This window comes from Scyliorhinus torazame, chromosome 4 (genome assembly GCF_047496885.1).
Source record: "Scyliorhinus torazame isolate Kashiwa2021f chromosome 4, sScyTor2.1, whole genome shotgun sequence".
Taxonomy (NCBI): domain Eukaryota; kingdom Metazoa; phylum Chordata; class Chondrichthyes; order Carcharhiniformes; family Scyliorhinidae; genus Scyliorhinus; species Scyliorhinus torazame.
Window position 1 is genome coordinate 50,616,709 of NC_092710.1, and position 20,260 is coordinate 50,636,968.

The 20,260-nt window shown below is 41.5% G+C and overlaps 4 non-coding genes across 4 annotated transcripts; 1 reads left to right on the top strand and 3 right to left on the bottom strand.

Moving 5' to 3' along the window:
- Positions 1 to 598: 598 nt before the first annotated feature.
- trnat-agu (transfer RNA threonine (anticodon AGU)) lies at positions 599 to 672 on the bottom strand. Its single transcript has one exon. It is a non-coding gene; the product is annotated as a tRNA-Thr (tRNA).
- Positions 673 to 1,705: 1,033 nt separating this feature from the next.
- trnat-agu (transfer RNA threonine (anticodon AGU)) lies at positions 1,706 to 1,779 on the bottom strand. Its single transcript has one exon. It is a non-coding gene; the product is annotated as a tRNA-Thr (tRNA).
- Positions 1,780 to 3,684: 1,905 nt separating this feature from the next.
- Positions 3,685 to 3,758, bottom strand: trnat-agu (transfer RNA threonine (anticodon AGU)). The gene has a single exon. It is a non-coding gene; the product is annotated as a tRNA-Thr (tRNA).
- Positions 3,759 to 6,786: 3,028 nt separating this feature from the next.
- Positions 6,787 to 6,859, top strand: trnak-uuu (transfer RNA lysine (anticodon UUU)). The gene has a single exon. It is a non-coding gene; the product is annotated as a tRNA-Lys (tRNA).
- Positions 6,860 to 20,260: the final 13,401 nt, after the last annotated feature.

Here is a 20,260-nt window from a genome sequence, read left to right on the forward strand (position 1 = left end):
ACGTGCAGCAACATAAATCTTTCAATATAAAAGCAAATTACTTCGGATGTAAAATCTGAAAGAAAAACAGGAAATGATGGAAAATCTCAGCGGGTCTGGCACCACCTGTGAAGAGAGAACCGAGTTAACATTTCGAGTCCGGGTCACTCTTCGTCCCAGTAAATCAATTAATCATTCAATCGTTGCTCACAGATGTCGCTAAAAAACATTCAAAAAGTTCCTTCAGGATTACCGGAGGTAAATCCTGTCATGCATTCAAAGAAAATATGGTGCGAATCTGCATGAGAAGCTAAACATGATAGGATTGAAGTTCAAAAATTCAGAGGATATATGTGGAGCCAGACACAGCGTTATCATTTCAAATCAGTGTGATCCTTAATCAGAGCTGAAGTGAGGAGTAAATGCAATGGAGTAGATGAGATGGAGTAGATGAGAAAATGGAAGTTGCGTGAAAAATGGAGCGATGAAAGGTTTGACATTAGAGTAGGGAGGGCATCTTCAAGATAAGTGCCATGGAGATTTTGCCAATAAACTCTGCATTCACCATTAAATTGGGAGCTTTTCACAACAGGCGACTTGTTTTGACGTAAAGGTATAAAGGCACTGCTGAGATTTGAACTCAGGATCTCCTGGTTACTAGACAGGCGCTTTAACCATCAAAGCCACAGCGCCTACTTGCACACCAGCTCTGCAAGTTTGGAGCAGATTTCCATTATTTTGATTACCGCTCAGTATTGTTGATTTCTCATACTGACTTTGAGAGTGCAAATTTTATTGGCACTGGACTTTCGAAACTGCAAAAATTGCTGTTATTTCTGAAAGTTATTAGATTATCGCATTCTGCAGGGAAAAGTAAACAATCAGGAAATACGTTGTGAATTTGAAGTAATTATACATGACCACAAAACTATTGTGATACAATGCAGGACAAGACCAGGAGAGAGTTTATACATTAACTGAAAATCTAGCAGAAATTCTTGAAAGTTGTCGACGCCAATTGCAATTTGGCAAACACGACGTTGTCACAGTTCATCCACTTTCCCAAAATCACCCTGCATTCTTTATTCTTTTTTCCTGTCGTTCATTGGGAACAAAAACGGCTTGAGACAAAGTTGAATCGTTCAATATAAAAGCAAATTACTTCGGATGTAAAATCTGAAAGAAAAACAGGAAATGATGGAAAATCTCAGCGGGTCTGGCACCACCTGTGAAGAGAGAACCGAGTTAACATTTCGAGTCCGGGTCACTCTTCGTCACAGTAAATCAATTAATCATTCAATCGTTGCTCACAGATGTCGCTAAAAAACATTCAAAAAGTTCCTTCAGGATTACCGGAGGTAAATCCTGTCATGCATTCAAAGAAAATATTGCAGATGGTGCGAATCTGCATGAGAAGCTAAACATGATAGGATTGAAGCTCAAAAATTCAGAGGATATATGTGGAGCCAGACACAGCGTTAACATTTCAAATCCGTGTGATCCTTAATCAGAGCTGAAGTGAGGAGTAAATGCAATGGAGTAGATGAGATGGAGTAGATGAGAAAATGGAAGTTGCTTGAAAAATGGAGCTATGAAAGGTTTGACATTAGAGTCGGGAGGGCATCTTCAAGGTAAGTGCCATGGAGATTTTGCCAATAAACTCTGCATTCACCATTAAATTGGGAGCTTTTCATCACAGGTTACTTGTTTTGACAGAAAGGTATAAAGGCACTGCTGAGAGTTGAACTCAGGATCTCCTGTTTACTAGACAGGTGCTTTAACCATTTAAGCCACAGCGCCGACTTGCACACCAGCTCTGCAAGTTTGGAGCAGATTTCCATTATGTTGATTACCGCTCAGTATTGTTGATTTCTCATACTGACTTTGAGAGTGCAAATTTCATTGGCACTGGACTTTTGAAACTGCAAAAATTGCTGTTATTTCTGAAAGTTATTAGATTATAGCATTCTGCAGGGAGAAGTAAGCAAACAGGAAATATTTTGTGAATTGGAAGTAATTAAACATGACCACAAAACTATTGTGATACAATGCAGGACAAGACCAGGAGAGAGTTTATACATTAACTGAAAATCTAGCAGAAATTCTTGAAAGTTGTCGACGGCAATTGCAATTTGGCAAACACGACGTTGTCACGGTTCATCCACTTTCACCAAATCACCCTGCATTCTTTATTCTTTTTTCCTGTCGTTCATTGGGAACAAAAACGCCTTGAGACAAACTTGAAGCCCAGGCAGGGACTTAAACCCATCGATCTTCAGATTAAAAGTCAGATGCTCTACCGACTGCGCTTCCAGGGCCCATTCCAAACGCAGTCTTATAGCTCACTTCAAAGTCTCATATTGTATATTTTGAATTTCCTTCAATGGTAATTCAGCCTCACCAGCACATTTCCCTCGCAAGCAGACCGGCAGCCTCCCTTTGGCTTCCTTTCTCAAATTCTTCAGCTTGTACTCGCTTTTTACCAGTGACTTGTGATGTGACAACTGTTTACCCAGGGACCTGCACTGGGACTTCAAGACTTTGAAGATTACGTTTAGTTCGGTGAGATCTGAGTGGGAAGCTACAGAGACAAAGGTTGTATTTTGAGAGAGGGAATAAAAGGTATCATCTGGTGTTTGTTGTGGCAGAGTGTGAACCTAAATAAATTCATCTAGTAATCTAGAAAATTATGCAAATCGCAAAGTTTCAGGATATAAATAGATCTGTCAGCACCACATCATCATGGAAAATAAACCCATCCTTTATGCCGCCCGAGTCGTTCTTGCAAACGTGCAGCAACATAAATCGTTCAATATAAAAGCAAATTACTGCGGATGTAAAATCTGAAAGAAAAAAAGGAAATGACGGAAAATCTCAGCGGGTCTGGCACCACCTGTGAAGAGAGAACCGAGTTAACATTTCGAGTCCGGGTCACTCTTCGTCACAGTAAATGAATTAATCATTCAATCGTTCCTCACAGATGTCGCTAAAAAACATTCAAAATGTTCCTTCTGGATTACATAGAACATACAGTGCAGAAGGAGGCCATTCGGCCCATCGAGTCTGCACCGACCCACATTAATCCCTCACTTCCACCCTATCCCCGCAACCCAATAACCCCTCCCAACCCTTATGGACACTACGGGCAATTTTTTAGCATGGCCAATCCACCTAACCTGCACGTCTTTGGACTGTGGGAGGAAACCGGAGCACCCGGAGGAAACCCACGCAGACACGGGGAGAACGTGCAAACTCCGCACAGACAGTGACCCAGCGGGGAATCGAACCTGGGACCCTGGCGCTGTGAAGCCACAGTGCTATCCACTTGTGCTACCGTGCTGCTTACCGGAGGTAAATCCTGTCATGCATTCAAAGAAAATACTGCGGATGTTGCGAATCTGCATGAGAAGCGAAACATGATAGGATTGAAGCTCAAAAAATCAGAGGAGATATGTGGAGCCAGACACAGAGTTAACATTTCAAATCCGTGTGATCCTTAATCAGAGCTGAAGTGAGCAGTAAATGCAATGGAGTAGATTTGAAAATGGAAGTTGCGTAAAAAATGGAGCTATGAAAGGTTTGACATAGGAGTAGGGAGGGCATCTTCAAAGTTAGTGCCATGGAGATTTTGCCAATAAACTCTGCATTCACCATTAAATTGGGAGCTTTTCATAACAGGTTACTTGTTTTGACATAAAGGCATAAAGGCACTGCTGAGATTTGAACTCAGGATAGCCTGTTTACTAGACAGGCACTTTAACCATCTAAGCCACAGCACCTACTTGCAGACCAGCTCTGCAAGTTTGGAGCAGATTTCCATTATTTTGATTACCGCTCAGTATTGTTGATTTCTCATATAACATAGAATATAGAACAATACAGCGCAGTACAGGCCCTTCGGCCCACGATGTTGCACCGAAACAAAAGCCATCTAACCTACACTATGCCATTATCATCCATATGTTTATCCAATAAACTTTTAAATGCCGTCAATGTTGGCGAGTTCACTACTGTAGCAGGTAGGGCATTCCACGGCCTCACTACTCTTTGCGTAAAGAACCTACCTCTGACCTCTGTCCTATATCTATTACCCCTCAGTTTAAAGTCATGTCCCCTCGTGCCAGCCATATCCATCCGCGGGAGAAGGGTCTCACTGTCCACCCTATCCAACCCCCTGATCATTTTGTATGCCTCTATTAAGTCTCCTCTTAACCTTCTTCTCTCCAACGAAAACAACCTCAAGTCCATCAGCCTTTCCTCATAAGATTTTCCCTCCATACCAGGCAACATCCTGGTAAATCTCCTCTGCACCCGCTCCAAAACCTCCACGTCCTTCCTATAACTGTACGCAATACTCCAAATGCGGCCGTACCAGAGTTCTGTACAGCTGCAACATGACCTCCCGTCTCCGGAACTCAATCCCTCTACCAATAAAGGCCAACACTCCATAGGCCTTCTTCACAACCCTATCAACCTGGGTGGCAACTTTCAGGGATCTATGTACATGGACACCTGGATCCCTCTGCTCATCTACACTTTCGAGAACTTTACCATTAGCCAAATATTCCGCATTCCTGTTATTCCTTCCAAAGTGAATCACCTCACACTTCTCTACATTAAACTCCATTTGCCACCTCTGCAGCTTATCTATATCCCTCTGTAACCTGCCACATCCTTCAAGAACGATTTGGGCGGGATAAAGGATGGGGCGTTTTCCATGAAGATGTGGCATTGACAGATCTATTCACACCAAGAATCTTTCGAATTTGCATAATTTGCTACTTTACTAGATGAGCTTACTTGCGTTCACACTCTGCCACAACAAACAACAGATGACACGCTTTATTACCTCTCTCAAAATACAATCTGTACCTCTGCAGCTTCCCACTGATATCTCAGCGAACTAAACGTAATCTTCAATGTCTTGAAGTCCCAGTGCATGTCCCTGGGTAACTACAGTTGTCACATCACAGGTCATTAGTAACATGCGAGTCCAAGTTGAAGAATTTGAGAAAGAAAGCCGAAGGGAGGCTGCCGGTCTGCTTGCGAGGGAAATGAGCTGGAGAGGCTGAATGACCAGTGAAGGAAATTCTAAAGATACAGTATGAGACTTTGATGTGAGCTATGCGAACATTGTAGAAATGGACCCTGGTAGCTCAGTCGGTAGAGCATCAGACTTTTGATCTGAGGGTTCAGGGTTCAAGTTCCAGTCAGGATTTTGATTTTGGCTCAAGGCGTTTGCTTCCCAATGAACGGTAGGAAATAAAAATAAAGAATGCAGGATGCTTTATGGAAAGTGGAAGAACCGTGACAACATCGTGTTTGCCAAATTGCAACAGCCGTCCAGAATTTTCAAGAATTTTTGCTAGATTTTCAGTGAATGTAAAAACTCTCTCCTGGTCTTGTCCTGCATTATACCACTGTAGTTATCTGGCCATGTTTAATCACATCCCAATTCGCAAAATATTTCCTGTTTGTATACTTCTTTCCTGCAGAACTGCTTTTAAATTAGTAACTTTCAGAATAACTGCAGTTTTTACAGTTTCAAAAGCCCAGTGACGATGAATATTTTAATTTGCACTCTCAAAGTCAGCAGGAGAAATCAACAATACTGATGTTTAATCAAAACAATTGAAATCTGTTCTACACTTGCAAAGCTGTTTTGCAGATTGGTGCTGTGGCTTAGATGGTTAAAGCGCCTGTCTTGTAAACAAGAGATCCTGATTTCAAACCTCATCAGTACCTTTATACATTCAGGTTTAAGCATGTAGCCTGTGAAGAATGCTTCTCATTCAATGGTGGACACAGGAAATGTTGACAACGTTTCTGTGGTACTGACCTTCAACATTGCTTTCCCTTGATTTATGTCAAACTTCCATATCTCCCACTTTTCACGCAACTTCCATTTTCCTCATCTACTCCATTGCATGTAACCTCGCTTCAGCTCTGAATAAGGATCACACGGATTTGAAACATTAACTTTGTGTCTGGCTCCACAGACATCCTCAAATTTTATGAGCTTTAATCCAATCATTTTTAGTTTCTCATGCACATTCACAACATGTGCAGTATATTCCTTTGAATGCACGACAGGATTGACCTCAGGAAATCCAGTAGGAACATTCTGAATGTCTGTCAGCGATGTCTGTGGGCAAAGATTGAATGATTAAATGATTTACTCTGATGAAGAGTGACCCAGCCTCGAAGCGTTAGCTCGGTTCTCTCTTCACAGATGCTGCCAGACCCACTGAGATTTTCCATCATTTCCTGTTTTTTTTCAGATTTCACATCTGCAGTAATTTGCATTATTATTGGACGATATATGTTGCTGCATGTCAGCAAGAACGATTTGGGTAGGATAAAGGATGGGGCGTTTTCCATGAAGATGTGGCGTTGACAGATCTATTTACACCCTGAATCTTTGCGATTTGCATAATTTGCTACTTTACTCGATGAGCTTACTTGCGTTCACACTCTGCCACAACAAACAACAGATGACACGCTTTATTCCCTCTCTCAAAATCCAATCTGTATCTCTGCAGCTTCTCACAGATATCTCAGTGAACTAAACGTAATCTTCAATGTATTGAAGTCCCAGTGCATGTCCCGGGGTAACAACAGTTGTCACATCACAGGTCATTGGTAAAATGCGAGTCCAAGTTGAAGAATTTGAGAAAGAAAGCCGAAGGGAGGCTGCCGGTCTGCTTGCGAGGGAAATGAGCTGGAGAGACTGAATTACCAGTGAAGGAAATTCAAAAGATACAATATGAGACTTTGAAGTGAGCTGTGAGAACATTTTTGAAATGTGCCTTGGTAGCTCAGTCGGTAGAGCATCAGACTTTTAATCTGAGGGTCCAGGGTTCAAGTCCCTGTCAGGGCTTTGATTTCGGCTCAAGACGTTTGCTTCCCAATGAACGGAAATAAAAATAAAGAATGCAGGATGCTTTATAGAAAGTGGAAGAACCGTGACAACGTCGTGTTTGCCAAATTGCAACAGCCGTCCAGAATTTTCAAGAATTTTTGCTAGATTTTCAGTGAATGTAAAAACTCTCTCCTGGTCTTATCCAGCATTATACCACTGTAGTTTTCTGGCCATGTTTAATCACTTCCCAATTCGCAAAATATTTCCTGTTTGTATACTTCTTTCCTGCAGAACTGCTTTTAAATTAATAGCTTTCAGAATAACTGCAGTTTTTACAGTTTCAAAAGCCCAGTGCTGATGAATATTTTAGTTTGCACTCTCAAAGTCAGCAGGAGAAATCAACAATACTGATGTTTAATCAAAACAATTGAAATCTGTTCTAAACTTGCAAAGCTGTCTTGCCGATTGGTGCTGTGGCTTAGATGGTTAAAGCACCTGTCTTGTAAACAGAAGATCCTGAGTTCAACTCTCAACAGTACCTTTATACATTCAGGTTTAAGCATGTAGCCTGTGAAGGATGCTCCTCATTTAATGGTGGACACAGGAAATGTTGACAACATTTCTGTGGTACTGACCTTCAACATTGCTTTCCCTTGATTTATGTCAAACTTCCATATCTCCCACTTTTCACGCAACTTCCATTTTCCTCATCTACTCCATTGCATGTAACCTCGCTTCAGCTCTGAATAAGGATCACACGGATTTGAAACATTAACTTTGTGTCTGGCTCCACAGACATCCTCTAATTTTCTGAGCTTTAATCCAATCATATTTAGCTTCTCATGCAGGTTCACAACATCTGCAGTATTTTCCTTTGAATGCACGACAGAATTGACCTCAGGAAATAGAGTAGGAACATTTTGAATGTCTGTCAGCGATGTCTGTGAGCAAAGATTGAATGATTAAATGATTTACTCTGATGAAGAGTGACGCAGCCTCGAAACGTTAGCTCGGTTCTCTCTTCACAGATGCTGCCAGACCCGCTGAGATTTTCCATCATTTCCTGTTTTTTTTCAGATTTCACATCTGCAGTCATTTGCGTTTTTATTGGACGATATATGTTGCTGCATGCTAGCAAGAACGATTCGGGCGGGATAAAGGATGGGGCGTTTTCCATGAAGATGTGGCGTTGACAGATCTATTTACACCCTGAAATTTGCGATTTGCATAATTTGCTTCTTTACTAGATGAGCTTACTTGCGTTCACTCTCTGCCACAACAATCACCAGATGACACCCTTTATTCCCTCTCTTAAAATACAATCTGTATCTCTGTAGCTTCCCACTCATATCTCAGAGAACTAACCTTACTCGTCAATGTCTTGAAGTCCCAGTGCATTGTCCCTGCGCAACAACAGTTGCCACATCGCAAGTCATTGGGAAGATGCGAGTCCAAGTTGAAGATTTTGGGAAAGGAAACCAAAGGGAGGCTGCCGGTCTGCTTGTGACGAATGTGATATAAAATAGTTACTTTAGAGATATTAGTTAATGTAATGTAGAAATAAGCCACTTTGATTCTGACAAGTAGAGACAAAGGATTTTAGACCGCATGGAAAAAAGCAGGAAGAGGTGTGTCTATGAGAGTGATGCTGCATTGATAGGGGCCGGAGAAAGGGATTGGAAGTGAGCCAATCAGAATAGATCAAACAAGTCAGGAGGGACATAGGATGACCTATGGGTGTCGAGTATGTGAACCTTGACGCCATTTGAATGTATCAGTACTGATCTCTTTGTGTGGGACATTCACTTAGCTCCCGGGGCTGCAGAGAGCAACGTGTTATCTGTATCACTGTGGGCTAGGTAGCTTGCAAGCTGAATAAAATAACTAATGTTATACCTGCAAATCCATCTCGACTTTTATTGAGGCCAGACTGACGGATAAAGAAATTTGGGATTCAACGTTTGGTGCCGAAAACCTGGATTTCTCAGGGCGATCCTGGTTTCAACTGCAAAATCAGAATTAGACTGATTATGAACAGGAGGATGGGGAACGAGGGCCCTCAATGCAGAACTGGAAAATGACCGCACATTGATTGTTCCCCTCTTCTTATCGTCTGATTAGTCTGGTCACTCGCGGTTGGCACAGAAAGACCGCCACGATGAAATCACAGGTCAGTCTGGGGATTAGCATTTTAATTGATGGGATTTCATTTGTGAGTTCATTCGGCTGGGGTAGGCTATATTGTTGATGGGACATTTAAAACTATAAATGGTTCAACTTAATTTGTGAGTTAATTCGGCTGGGGAAGGCTATATTGTTGATGGGACATTTAAAACTATAAATGGTTCAACTTCATTTGTGAGTTAATTCGGTTGGGTTAGATTATGGGAGGTCGATGCGACATTTGAAATTGAAAATGGTTCACCTCCATGTGTGTGTGTGTTAAAAATATAGTTGATTAAGCTAAAATTGTCTCCTTGGACTGTAGTGGCGAAAAACGCAGTTCCGAGGACTAGTTGAGATTATGGGGAATTCCTTGGATAGCACAAATGATCCAGGCATGCCACTGCAAATATTATGTGATAAGTATCCGGACAAAGCGAAGGATTTTAGAAAATTGTCAGCACAGTTAAGAACTAAAATGGGAGATGAATGGCCACTAGGGGGCACCAAAGACCTAGAAATGGTTAAGAAAATCCAGGGACAAATTTGGAGAAAAAAATCAAAGTATGAAAGCTAAAGAATTAATTGGATTATGGAGGCAATATTGTCAAGAGGAAAGAGATAAGATTATGTTGTCTAGCTGGCAGGACAATGCCCTTAAAATGGGGATTCCAATTAGTGAACAGGGTAACCTAAAAACATTACAGATCTTGAAAAAGGAATGAGCATTTAAAAAAAGAGCAAGTAGAGACAGGAAAGACGCGGGTCAAACAAGAGATGAGCTACGTAGTTCAATGGCTGGCCTTGAATTGACAGAAAAAGAAAAATTCAATAATTTGGAAAAGTCAGTAAAAGTTCCGTCTGCACCTGTAGCATGGTCTGCGTTCATTCCAGAACCACCAGAGTACAATAATATATACCCAGTCATTGCTCCCCAGATTCCAAATATGCCAGAAACTCAAGCCCTTTTGGATGATAGTGTGGGTGATAGTGTGGGTCCTGATTTACCAACTGCACGACCAGAAGAGCAAAAGGAACTCTGTCCCACAAGCCCAGTTAGCTCTAGGGCAAGATCTCGGACAGTGAGAGAGGGGCTTGACCCTCACCAGAAACAATTAAGCATATCACCTAAGTCTCTCCAAACTAAGGAGAAACCACAAGATTCGGGAACAAAGGAAGCTGAAACAACTTCTTTTGAAGAGAAAGAACTCCCCCTAGTGACAGGGAGAGACGTTGAAGTCTTGGAACAACCAGGGGAAATAGCTAGAGTGCCCCCTGGTGACATTCAGAGACAGTTACCGATTAGGAAGATGCGAAACCCCGACGCAGTGACTGCGGGAGCGAACCCCACGATAGACGTTTACTTCCCATGGACACCCAGTGAGATGATGGCTATTATGGCTACAATCCCAGATAGAAAAAAATCTCCTGCTGCCTTCGTGGATTCCTTGAGAACTACCATCTCAATTTATCAAGCTGATTCAAGGGACCTCTGGGCCCTAGTCCAGCAGATTTTAACCCCAGCAGAGTACCGCAATTATCTTAACCACCTGAATTATGCTAGTCATGCCGCACTTCAGCAGGCCTATGCGTTAGACGACGATAGAAGGACACAGATCTTGAATGCGTTGAATACATATTTCAAAGGCCCATAAATCTTTCTGTTATCTTAGACCTAAAACCTAAGAAGACTGAAGAGCCAGAGGAATTTCTGGAGCGTTTTAATGAAATCTACCGAGGGCAGTCAGGCGATTTGCTGTATCAAAATGGTCAGAATTCCCCTCAATATTGTGCTATGTTAATGCATTGCCTACCACCTTCTGTGGTTACTGCTGTGAAATGTAATAACATGAATTGGACAGAGAACGACCCTTCCCAGATGGCAAGGGTAGTCAGATTTTATTGGAAGGAGGGTGTAGGCCAAGAAGGAGGCTCAGTTACAAAGCTTAAGACTGAGTATGTAAAGAAAAAGGATGATTGGCGATCCCAACAAGCGGCAGAAATGGTAGTTTACCAGCAGGAGCCCCAATATAGTGACTTTGGGTGGGTGGATCAGCGAAGAGGAGGATACCAAACCCACCCAAAGGGACCCTCACCCCCTTTTTATGGCCCACCGAACAAATCAACAGCTCTACAACCGCAGCCCCCTCTGAGGGGCCATTGGTCTACTGGAAGAAGAGGACGGGGCAGAAATAGAGGGAGCAATGCATGTTTTAATTGCGGCCGTGTAGATCACTGGCAACAGGGATGCCCCTTTAAAAGACAGGCAGTAGAAGGAGATTATCCGACCCAAAGGAGAGGGTACCCACCAAGGGGAGGACAGACGAGATACACTGACTTCTCCCAGGAAAACCCTTTCCCAACACAGGATTGACTAGCTAATTTAGCCATAAGGACTCTCCAATCGGACAGGGAACCTATTATCTCTCTGCAGATAGGAGATCAACATCACTCATTTGTAATCGACACCGGGGCAGCCATGTCTTCTGTGCAATCAGCACTTAAATTACCATTATCCGACCACACGCAGCAATTGTCAGGGTTCCAAGGACAGGTGTGTGAGTATCCTATTTCTGAACCTGTGACAGTCACTTACGAGAATAAGTCTGCAGAGCATCAGTTTGTAGTGACTACTGGATTGGACTGTAACTTGTTGGCCCGAGATTTACTGTGTATCTTGCAGCTACAGCTAGAATGCGGAGATGAGGGGGTAACGGTTACATCATGGAGGATGAGACAACACTGCTATATTTCTATCACCCCCCAGTGGTGGACGTTAGACGTTGAACAGTCACTGCATCACGTTACCCTGGCCTTTGACAGAACTGGACGAAACAGGGAGTTGGAGGACAAATACCGGCCATTACTTGAGACCAAATGGCCAGTCAAGGTTACAGCCACAGTCACGGGAAAAGAAGGTACAGCCGATTTTGTTACAATATCACCACATTTATGGCCACAATCAGCTTCGGTAAGCCCTCATATTACACGTCAGGTCCGTGACCAGTACCATGCCAGGGAATGGGGCGAATGGTCAGGAGGGCGGTGGATCATTCGGATCCAACAGACTACGCACTTCAAGTCATGCCGGTTAACACTCGACTGCAGCATCACAGGGGACATGATGTGTTGGAATATGTCAATCCACAGGTCTGGGCGGAATACCCATCACAAGTGGGAAAGACAAATGTTACACCTATTAAGGTGATGATTAAGGATCATGTAAAGCTACCTTCCATTCGACTATACCCCCTGAAATCTCAAGCTGCTCCATCAATAGATAAATTAATTCGAGAGCTGTTGAAACAGGGTATTTTGGTCCCTTGCCAATCAGAATGTAACACCCCCATACTTGCTGTGCCTAAACCAGCCAAACCAGACCAGTACCGATTAGTACAGGATTTACGTTCAATTAATGCCATCGCACAGCCGTTACATGCTCTCGTCCCTAACCCTGCCCACATACTGGCTCAAATTCCAGCTCAAGCCCGGGTCTTCGCCGTAATTGACCTTCAGCACGCCTTCTTTGCCCTCCTACTTGCGACTGAAAGTCAATATTTGTTTGCCTTCACTTACAATGGACAGCAGTATACCTGGACCCGACTGCCACAGGGGTTCGTCAATTCACCTACACTCTTCTCCAGATGTCTGCAGACCCAACTCCAGGCCTTAACATTGTAGCATGGTTCCACTCTGGTGCAGTATGTAGATGACATATTGGTGGCAAGTCCTGACGAGCCCAGTAATAGGGATGATGTGATCCAATTATTGAACCACCTATCCTCGTTGGGTTATGTTGTTTTACAAGCAAAGGTCTTGGTGGCTCAGAGAAAAGTTAAGTTCTTAGGAGTTTTACTTACAGCCACAGAAAGAAGTCTCGAACCCAGTAGTATTGAACCAATATGCCAATTCCCCGCCCCTACAATAGCCAAGGAGGTTCGTCATTGGCTGGGTATGATGAATTATTGTCGGCAGTGGATACCAAACATCGCTGTCTATACAAAGCTGCTGACGCCTTACACTAGTGAAGGGGGGAATTTTACTCTCACCACCGAGGCACTCGAGGCCTTCCGTTGCCTGAAGCAGGCCTTGCTACAAGCACCGGCCCTCGGTAGGCCCCTATACGACCGACCATTCCAGATATACTGTACTGTTCTGGAAGGATGTTCAACAGCGGTACTCACCCAGCAACATGGGGACAAGCACCGGCCCGTAGCATATTACTCTTCCAAACTCGACCCAGTGGCGTTGGGCCACCCTGTTTGCACCCAGATCTTGGCAGCGATATACAATAGTTTGCAGGCTGCTTCCAACATCACTCTCCAACAGGATATTACGGTGTATAGCTCCCACTCGGTAATCGCACTATTGGGGCAACTGCAGACTCAGCATCTTACCGCAGCTCGTCAGAATAGGTATGAGATATACCTTTTGAACAATCCACGTCTGACATTTAAATACTGTACCACTATCAATCCAGCCTGTTTTCTTAGTGGTCCCCCTGTCAATGAGGACGTGCCTGGTCACGACTGTTTAGCCTTGATTCAGGAAACTACAACAATAAGGGACGATCTGAGTGATATTCCGTTAGAACAACCTGACATGATTATGTATGTTGATGGCAGTGCATTAGTAAGCCCCACTGGCCGGAGACTGTCGGGTTATGCAATCATAGATCAGGATGGTCTGATTCTAGAAGCGGCAGCTTTCCAAACCCCTTACTCAGCACAACAAGCCGAACTTTTTGCCCTCACCCGTGCATGTATACTTGGGGGAGATCGCCGGGTAAATATCTACACTGACTCCCGATATGCTTTCGGGGTAGTTCATGACTTCGGACAACTCTGGAAGAATAGGGGATTCCTTACCTCGGCAGGCACAGAAATATCCAACCGGGGTTTAGTTAATGACCTACTGCAGGCCCTCCTTATGCCCGCGCAGATTTCCGTTATTAAATGCGCTGCCCACATGAATGGTACAACCCCAGTTGACGTTGGTAATGAACGAGCAGATTGTGCAGCGCGAACAGCCGCGCAAATTCAGCAAGTGATGGTGTAGAAGACAGATATGAAAGTGTATAACTGAAAAGTTTCTCCCGGCCATTTTAGGTTAGGTTTGGTTTTAGTGTTTAGTTTAGTCAGTTTTGTCCTTTATAGTCTCCATTTTAGAGATGTCTTTTGGGCATTCTGTCAGTCTAACATTCTGTGTCAGTGATGTTAGTCCACTTTTGACTTTTAGTTTGAGTTTAGCTGAAGATTAGCTCTCTCTCTCTTCATGTTTCATTGCCAGACTTTGACCTTTAAAAAGTTACTTTCGAGCTGTCTGCCTAAGCAAAGAAAGATAATGTCTGTAATTCTCTGAAAGCTTTGAATTGTCTACGAATTGCCTTTTAAATGACTTTCAAATTGTAATCAAGCGACTACAAATAAAACAATTCTTTTTGGCACCTGAGGAGTTTATACTGCAAATTTCTGCTGAGTTCCAGTATTCGCAAAGTGCTACTGATAACCGAATAGCAGAGATGATATAAATTCCTTCAACTATACACAGTCGAATAATACAAGGAATCGAACAACTTAACACAGTCTACAAATATTATAAATCTTACAACTTGTCGTATTGCGCCAGGACTTGATTCATCAACTAAGCTTCCCCCAAACTTGGCGTAGTTCGACAGGTTAAGAATCTCTATAAATTATAGTTTCCTTTAATTGGCGAGCCAGCCAGGAGTCGAACCTAGAATCTTCTGATTACAAGTCATTCATTTTGGCGTAGTCAGGCAGTGGGGGGGAGTACTGAGGACGACCTTCGGAGGCCCAGGTGACGACGGAAAGCTTCGAAGATAATCGGAGGAGGTCGGGAACCTTCGGGAAGCTTCGGAGATAATCGGAGGAGGCCCAGAAGACAGCCGGAACCCACAGCTAGACTAGGGTAAGAAATATCTTTTTCACCCATTAAAAGTCTTAAAGCCGCATCAATCAGTACTTCGACCCTTGAAAAGAACATTTTTTATAAACTGTGTTAAATAAATCAAGTGCCAGTCGGTCAGACTATCAGACGTGACTGGAAGATGAGTCACTGCAGTAACTAAAATAAAACGGCAGTCAGCGATCAAGAAAAGTTATGGCTGATCCTAATCAAAGTGTAGATTCAGAGCCTTTAGAAGGCAGAAAATTACTCCCCACTACATCCAAGGGGCGTGCTGGAATACCAGATGTTTCTGTTGAAGATATGTTGGGGGATTGTAGATCTTTCACTCGTAGACATTTTAACCTATGTGAAACCTCAAAGAAAATTGAATCAAAGTATGATATCCCCAGAGGACAGTGGTCCTTCAATAATATCAAGAGAGCATGGGGAAAATGCACACGATTACACGGCGCAGAACGTGTAAAATGGTCCTTGGTAATTACGGGACAGATACACAGTCAGCAAGAGATCATTGTTAAAAATAAAAATGATCATCAGCTTCAGTCCACTAAAGACCAACTAAGTGCAGTTCTTGAAGATTTGCAAGATGCAAAATCCAAACTTGAGCATTATGATGAAATTAGAACAAAATAAAACCTCTGAACTCCAGCAGTTAAATGTTCAAATCGGAGAATTTCAAAATCAAGTTTTTAAAGTGGTGTCAAAATACCAACAGTTACAATTAAATACTGAACAAAGTGATGATGAGTATAGGACTAATAAAAGGCAACTAATTACAGTTGTTGAAGAATTGCAAGATGCAAAATCCAAACTTGAAACAGATTTGCAAGATGCAAAATCCAAACTTGAGCATTCTGATGAAATTAAAACAGATTTGCAAGTTGCAAAATCCAAACTTGAGCATTATGATGAAATTAAAACAGATTTGCAAGATGCAAAATCCAAACTTGAAACAGAATTGCAAGTTGCAAAATCCAAACTTGAGCATTATGATGAAATTAAAACAGATTTGCAAGATGCAAAATCCAAACTTGAAACAGAATAGCAAGTTGCAAAATCCAAACTTGAGCATTATGATGAAATTAAAACAGAATTGCAAGATGCAAAATCCAAACTTGAAACAGAATTGCAAGATGCAAAATCCAAACTTGAGCATTATGATGAAATTAAAACAGAATTGCAAGATGCAAAATCCAAACTTGAAACAGATTTGCAAGATGCAAAATCCAAACTTGAGCATTCTGATGAAATTAAAACAGATTTGCAAGTTGCAAAATCCAAACTTGAGCATTATGATGAAATTAAAATAGATTTGCAAGATGCAAAATCCAAACTTGAAACAGAATTGCAAGTTGCAAAATCCAAACTTGAGCATTATGATGAAATTAAAACAGAATTGCAAGATGCAAAATCCAAACTTGAAACAGAATTGCAAGATGCAAAATCCAAACTTGAGCATTATGATGAAATTAAAACAGAATTGCAAGATGCAAAATCCAAACTTGAAACAGATTTGCAAGATGCAAAATCCAAACTTGAGCATTCTGATGAAATTAAAACAGATTTGCAAGTTGCAAAATCCAAACTTGAGCATTATGATGAAATTAAAATAGATTTGCAAGATGCAAAATCCAAACTTGAAACAGAATTGCAAGTTGCAAAATCCAAACTTGAGCATTATGATGAAATTAAAACAGAATTGCAAGATGCAAAATCCAAACTTGAAACAGATTTGCAAGATGCAAAATCCAAACTTGAGCATTCTGATGAAATTAAAACAGATTTGCAAGTTGCAAAATCCAAACTTGAGCATTATGATGAAATTAGAACAGATTTGCAAGATGCAAAATCCAAACTTGAAACAGAATTGCAAGTTGCAAAATCCAAACTTGAAACAGAATTGCAAGATGCAAAATCCAAACTTGAGCATTATGATGAAATTAAAACAGAATTGCAAGATGCAAAATCCAAACTTGAAACAGAATTGCAAGATGCAAAATCCAAACTTGAGCATTATGATGAAATTAAAACAGAATTGCAAGATGCAAAATCCAAACTTGAAACAGATTTGCAAGATGCAAAATCCAAACTTGAGCATTCTGATGAAATTAAAACAGGTTTGCAAGTTGCAAAATCCAAACTTGAGCATTATGATGAAATTAAAACAGAATTGCAAGATGCAAAGTCCAAACTTGATCATTATGATGAAATTAAAATAGATTTGCAAGATGCAAAATCCAAACTTGAAACAGAATTGCAAGTTGCAAAATCCAAACTTGAGCATTATGATGAAATTAAAACAGAATTGCAAGATGCAAAATCCAAACTTGAAACAGATTTGCAAGATGCAAAATCCAAACTTGAGCATTCTGATGAAATTAAAACAGATTTGCAAGTTGCAAAATCCAAACTTGTGCATTATGATGAAATTAGAACAGATTTGCAAAACAAAACCTCTGAACTCCAGCAATTTCAAATCCAAGTTTTTAAAGTGGAGTCAAAATACCAACAGTTGCAATTAACTACTGAGCGAAGCGATGATGAGTATAGGTCCACTAAAAAGCAACTAATTGCAGTTGTTGAAGAATTGCAAGATGCAAAATCCAAACTTGAGCATTCTGATGAAATTAAAACAGATCTGCAAAACAAAACCTCTGAACTCCAGCAGTTATCTTTTCAACTAACAGAATTCCAAAATCAAGTCTTTGAAGTGGAGTCAAAATACCGACAATTGCAATTAAAAACTGAGCGAATTGAACTTGAAAATTGCAAGTTAGTGAAAGAAAGATGTGTTTTAGAAAGGAATATAACCAGCGTGACTGAACATTGCAATTCTTTGACAAACATGCTTTCTGTACAAAAGATTGAACAAATTCAGAAAGCAGTCCAAGCCACCCACCTAGTGGCACAATCGGCAATTGCACAGCTGAGATCAATTGTTAAACATAAATCATTTTCTCTGTCGGATGAATCAGACGAAGATAGTGTTCCTACAATACAAAATGCTAAAGCAATTCGACTAGCCCCTTTAAAACGCAAACGGGTTAGGGTTGGAAGCAAATAAATAGAAGAAGATGGTGAAACTATCACTAGAAACCTATTTGACCACCAATGGGTTCATGAACAAATTGATCCTTCTAAAATTGACGAATGGTCCAAGGGTCTTCCACACCCTAAAAAGGGTGGTATGACCACATGGGATGGAATTCACAGATTACAAGCCATTTACAGTCTCCACCCACTTGATGGAGTACAAATTCTGACTATCATGCTAGGTACTCGTATAAGTTTAACCCTTAAAAATGAAGTAGAAGTTCCCTTTGGAGACGATTTGCAAAATTTAGAAGCTGGTTGGCAAGCAGTCAAGAATTGGCTATTAAAATTCCGTCCCCCGAGGACCAATTGGTCTAAGATCACAGCTTGCATTCAAAAAAATGATGAAGATATTCAGGATTTTGAGGAAAGATTTTTACATACTTGGATGGAATATTCAGGGATGACACTCGACCAGGAAAATGACACATGGGATGCAAGCACTTTAAGTCCATTAAAAACGGCTTTTATAGCCGGTGTTAAACCTGGAATTTCTGCTGCCTTGAATTTGGTTTTACCAGCTTGGGCCACAGCTGGCACATACCGAGACATAGTTGACCGATGCATTCAGATAGATCGTGGTTTGTACAATCAGGCAACTTTTAACACTGCAGCTGCTCAAATGCAGCCTATTGCTAAAATCCAGCCCATGTTACCTGCTGCTCCAGCGGCGGCTGTTGCAGCACCTGCAGGAATATCAGCAGTAACTACAATTTCACCACCGGCGCCAGGGCAAACATGTACCCTTGCTCCATTAAAATCACGTAAGGAAATACCACAATGTCTTTTCTGTGGTAGAGTAGGACACTGGATGGCAAAATGCTATCAAAAACAACGGATGGATTCAAGAGATGATAATGAAGTAGAAAATATTCATTACAATACATACCCACCTCGTGGTCAATTACATAACTCACACAAACAAGACGCACCTAGGGTTACGTTCCAACAAGACACACCCAGACTTGCGTACAGGGATTCTAGACCCTCCCAGCCGTACCCACGTAGGGAGGAACCGTACCCACGTAGGGACGAGCTGTACCCACGTAGGGAGGAACCATACCCACGTAGGGACGAGCTGTACCCACGTAGGAATCTATACGATGATGATAATGCTATGAATGAAATGTTAAACAGCTGTCCTCCAGCTCAAAGAAGTTCTCTGTATGATAATTCAAAAAACTACTAGAACCCACTCTTGATGATTCTCTCCATTTCTCTCTACATGCACTTGTGGAACAAAAAAATGATGGACTATATATTTCATTAAGAGTGGGAGGCATTTATATCGATTTTTTATTTGACACTGGAGCTGAACTTACCTGTGTTACTGAACAGAGTGCTGCTTTCTTTCCCCTAACTGTAGAAACAATTGAAGCTTTTGCTGCAGGAGGAGGCTCGGTCACTCTTCGGAAGACTAAACCACTGCTTTTAGAATTTGGACCACATCAACTGATGACATCAATATGGGTAGGTCCGGTAACACAAGCACTTCTAGGTTTGGACATCTTATCACAACTAAATTCTTCACTCAATTTCAATAATGGAAAAATCACCTGGTCCATTAGACACATCAAAAAAGATGAAATACAAAGCCATCCAATTTGGGCAATTGACAAAAATGATTGTGGTCTTTTAAAAATGGAACCAGTCACTTTTATGGGATCCGCTCCACCTTGTACCAAACAATACCCGATTAATAAAACTTCAATTCAAGGCATTCTACCTATAATAAAACAACTTGAAGAGAGGGGTATTTTAATGCACATTCACAGTTCATCAAACAGCCCTGTATGGCCTGTAAAAAAGGCTAATGGCATATGGCGCCTCACTATTGACTATAGAAAGGCAAATCAATTCATTGTCAGAAAAGCTCCTTTAGTGGCAGATCCATCTACAATCTTTAACTCTTTAACTCCTGACCTTCAATGGTTTTCAGTTATTGACATGGCAAATGGCTTCTGGTCAGTACCACTGGCTAAACATGTACAACCATGGTTTGCTTTTACAGTCAATCAGCAACAGTACACATGGACTAGACTACCGCAAGGTTTTCATAATAGCCCAACTGTTTACCACATGGCTCTGCAGAATCATCTCAGGCAACTGCCTGATCTGCCTTCCACCATTATTCAGTATGTAGATGATGTTCTAATAGCCTCCATCAATAAAGATGATCATGACAAAGACTTACGGGTGGTCTTGAACCACCTCAGTACAAATGGTCACAAA